Source organism: Sus scrofa, chromosome 15 (genome assembly GCF_000003025.6).
Source record: "Sus scrofa isolate TJ Tabasco breed Duroc chromosome 15, Sscrofa11.1, whole genome shotgun sequence".
In the NCBI taxonomy this organism is placed as follows: domain Eukaryota; kingdom Metazoa; phylum Chordata; class Mammalia; order Artiodactyla; family Suidae; genus Sus; species Sus scrofa.
Genome location: NC_010457.5, coordinates 14,069,136 through 14,073,784, shown reverse-complemented (window position 1 = coordinate 14,073,784; position 4,649 = coordinate 14,069,136). Strand labels below are relative to the sequence as shown.

Below are 4,649 nucleotides of genomic sequence, written 5' to 3'. Positions count from 1 at the left end.
ACCTACACTGTTTCTTTCTAATATTATGACATTGCTCCAGTAACTTGCCTCATCCAAAGATTCTGAAAAAAATGAAAAATAACTTTAAGTACTAAATAGTAATACCCAATTCCTTTGCTTCCTACATTTCCCTTAAAAGATCAATCTCCTACATTTTACAGAAACACTAAATGTACACATGACTTGATAGTTGGTGTGCTTTCTTTCCTTCCATTGGTTCATCTGACCCTAGGCATTAGACATCACTACCAATTCATTTAGTCCATCTCCCAAACAAAATGAGTAAATTTATAATTAAAGATTAAAATTTTTCAAAGGGGTAGAAATTGATAAATAGCATGTCAACATCAACCACTTTTAAGGATGCAAAATATTTCCATAAATCTGTTAGGACAATAATTTCAGTTTAAGAAAAATGGCGAACTTATGCCTCTTTTCAAACAAGTTAAGATTTTGATTGCAAATTATTTGCAGATGTCCTATCAGGCCTATGCAGAGTGCAGATACATGGTGCTGGATTTATTTGAATTCAATTCAGATACAGAATTGATTTTCCTTCCTGGCAATTTTCTGAAATGTACATTATGGCTTTGTTTAGTTAAACCAGTTATGACACTTGAGCCTCTGAAATGCTAATATACTCGCACCCAGCCTTTGAGTGTGTTGATTTTGCTTCTTTGGTGGAACAAATTTCAATCCCTTTCATGCAGAAAGCTAAGATGAGCAGATATTTGTATAATGTATATGTTAATTAAAACATCCTGTTCCCTGGGGGCTGGGGAGCAAAGAATGTGTTATTATGAGCTTTTTAAGGAAAATATTCACTAATATCAAATTCAAGAGCGATAGAGCAGAATGGTGTGTTACTAGATGCTGAAAACTGACCTATTCCAATAGTATCTTTACAAAATAAGAGAAATTCATGTTTTAAAAATAAGTGTGGATGACTCAATATAACAGAAATGTGGTTTCCATTAAATAATGTGTCACTAAGATAAGTACTTAACCTGACATTTTCTTCACAGCTATGCTCAGACCATGGTTGATGGGTTTATATTACCATAAAGAGTTAGCTTTTTGGGATGAGCTGAAAATTATCATCAGACTCTGTCACCATTCTTCCTCCTAGTAAACCATGGGCTTCCAGATCAAGAGACAAAAGGCAGTGGGTACCAACTGCTGATTACTTTCCTGCCAGACCATACACATAGTAAACAATGACTATCCATTAAGACACTGCCTCCAAACTCCTGCAGGGAGTTCTTACTGTGGCATAGCAGGATGGTGGCCTCTTGGGAGTGCAGGACTCAGGTTTGATTCCTACCCAGCACAGTGGGTTAAGGATGTGGTTTTGCTGTACTTGCAGCTCAGATCTGATCCCTGGCCTGGCAACTCCATATGCTGTGGGATTGTCAGAGAGAGAGAGAGAGAGAGAGAGAGAGAGAGAGAGAGAGGAGGAAGGAAGGAAGGAAGGAAGGAAGGAAGGAAGGAAGGAAGGAAGAAAAAAAACTCCTGTGGGCCTCAGGCAGTCATTCCAAAACATACACATTAGCAGCCAACTTATTTTTCATCTGGTCATTGGTCCAGTTCCCAAATTTTGAGGGGATTTACACTTATTGTTTGTTTTGGTTCTAGTGTTGGTACTTGTCCCTCAGAGAGTCATCAGGAATTCTGGGTTAGGGAGTTCCTTGATGGCCTAGTGGTTAAGGATCTGGCATTGTCATTGCTGTGGCTCAGTCTCTACAGTGGAGTGCATTTGATTCCCGGCCCAGGAATTTCCACATGCTGTGGGCGGCCAAAAATAAAATAATAATAATTCTGGGTTGGCAAGGTCAGCAAATTCACTCTCCTTTAGAGTAACATGATCTTGCTTGTTCCTCTCCACAACCAGCACCCAGTAAGCCCAATCCTTTCTTTGAAGAGATTTCTGATAAGTGTGTTTGTCTTAGAAAGAAAACACAAGGGACGACACAAAGTTTTAAAGTGACATATAGTGTTATTTAAAAGGTATTGAGTATTTAGCTCATGATTATGTGGAGGGTGCTTTTGGAAATATGTTTTGTGGAGCTGCATGTTTGTATACATTAAAACCTGGCACCACTGACAACCACAAAGTGAACACAACACAGAAGTGATGTGCTATTTTCTGTGCCCTGTCTCAGCCTTGCCAGAACTAGTTCTGTCTAAAGGTCATCATATTGAGGAAGTTTCTGAACTTCCATTGGTGAATGAAGATAAAGTTAAAGGCTATCGGAAGACCAAGGAGACTATCTTAAGAAACTTAGGGTGTTACAAAAAACACCTATACCTCTCAGCAAATGATAGCTGTCAAAGCAAAATGAGAAGCTGTCACTGTATCCAGCACAGGGGGTCCTGTATCATCAAGACCTTCAGAAACATACCTACAATAACTATGCTTGATAGAAGCACACTGAACATTTTGAAACTGCTCCTGGTGGACATATTTCTGCATTTGGGCTTCAAGTGCTTTCCACAAGTTAGATAATGTGTATGACACTTGGTGTAAAGCTGCCTCCCTCAAGAGTGACTGTACAAGTTGCCCAATACAGACTTTAGCAAAACCTTGAAAAGCCCAAAGATCCAAAGATTCCTCCAAGAACCACACAAGAAGATTAATCACAGACTCCCACAGAAGAATCCACTGAAAAACCTAAGAATCGTGTTGAAGCTAAACTCATATACAAAAGGCACACACTGGAACATCATCCTTCACCAGGCCAAGAATCACAAACTCCAGGTGGATAAGGGAACATTAGAGGCCAACTGGGATGAGAAGCGGGATCTAGGCAAGAAGCCAGTAACAGAGGAGAAGAAAAGAAGGCTATTGGCATCAAAACCTTTGTGGGAGAAAAAGGCTGCAGTTACCAAGAAACCAGTAGCTGAAAAGAAGCCAGCAGAAAAGAAATCTACCACAGGAGAAAAGAGGCCTGCTACATCAACTTAAATGCTTTTATCCCATAAAAATAGAATCATTTTGGACAGCTCAATTTGAATAAAGATCTGATCAAAGAGGCACTGAGAAAACAAGAAAAGATGGGAGGAAAAGTTATGATTGTGAAATGAGAAAGAATATTATTTATAGAAAAAAGCTGTCTCGATAGATAATGAAAAAGAAGTTATAGACAAACTATTAAAATCAGTAAGAGAATTTAGCAAGTTAGGTAGGAAATAAAAATATTGATGCAGCCGGTTCAAGATGGTGACACAGCAAGATCCTGAACCCCGCCTCCTCCCACAGCACATATAGGACACTTTTCTCTGAGAAAAACCTAAAAACTAGCAAAGCAACAATACACATCAAGTGAACCAGAAAAAATCCACATTAAAGTGGGTAAGAGAAGCTGAGACACAATCTTGCCACAACTGCCACCCACCCTGTAGTGACTCCATCAGGAGATTCTTCTGAAGAGTTTGAGCCCCACGTTGGGCACCTCAACTTTTAAGAACTACACCTGAGATATGAGCCCCCAAAATATATAGCTTGGAAAACCAGTGGAACTCATGACCATGACCCCCACAAGGCTATAGCAATCTGAAAAATGACTTTTCAAGGGTTCCTATACTTGGATACACTTGCCCCAGGGAAGCACCTGATCTTGCCCAGATGTTACACGAAAGAGGATCTTGTGCTCATCTAAAAGCATCAGCCAGAGGGGCAGGCATCTAAATTAACACATTTTGGGAGTTCCTTTGTGGCAAAGCAAGTTAAGTATCCACTGTTCACTGCAGTGGCTCAAGTTGCTACTATGGCTTAGGTTTGATCTCTGGCCTGGGGACTTTCAATGCCAAAAAAAAAAAAAAAAAAAAAAAAAAGAAAGAAAAAGAAAGAAAGAAAGAAAATAACACATATGTGGGAATCTGATGGGATCATCTCTAGGGTTGGAGGCACGTGGGCACCATCTTTGCATACCACCTTTTGTCTTTTCTAAAATCCTAGGCTCTTCCCCTTGCCCCCTGGATAATGCCATTTTCTACTCCCCCATCTCCAACCAGAAAACATCTCCTTTTTCTCTTTCCAGTGGGTCTATCCTGTCCCTCTGCCTTACTCCATCCAGCAGTTGCCATCTGTACACTGTCCCTCTGCCACATTTCAGAGTACCAGCATATCTCAGAGGGGAAATGTTACATATGTCTGGTGCCCTGGGTTTTTGCCTTTGATTTTTGTGGGTGCCACCCTGAGCATGCTCTTTGATCACATGGCTCTGGAGGTCAAGGAGACAGTCCTGTGGTACTGTAACAATGAGACAGACAGTTCTTAGCAGATTATCACCCCCCAGGGCACTGAACAGAGAGCAGACTGAAACACTATCCCCAATCTTTCTGAGCAATAGCCCTATATGCTTCTCCTGGAACTTTGATCTAAAGATCAGCCTTGTGGTTAGGCACATATCTAGGGGCCTACATAGGGGATATCAAAAAATAAATGCTAATAGAGACAATCTTTTCACTCTCTCTCTGTCTAACTCCAGCTCCCCCATACCTCATGAAAAGGAACTTATACCCTTGTCTGGCACCCCAGTTTTAGTGGCTGCTGCCAAAGGATATCTCTTCATCATCTGGCTCTGGTGGCCATTGGAGCTTATGCTCACAGGTACCACAGGACTATACCCGATGAACAAATTCTTAAA

The 4,649-nt window shown here is 40.6% G+C and overlaps 1 pseudogene; it reads left to right on the top strand.

The window, feature by feature from the left end:
- Positions 2,055-3,336, top strand: LOC110257096 (annotated as a pseudogene).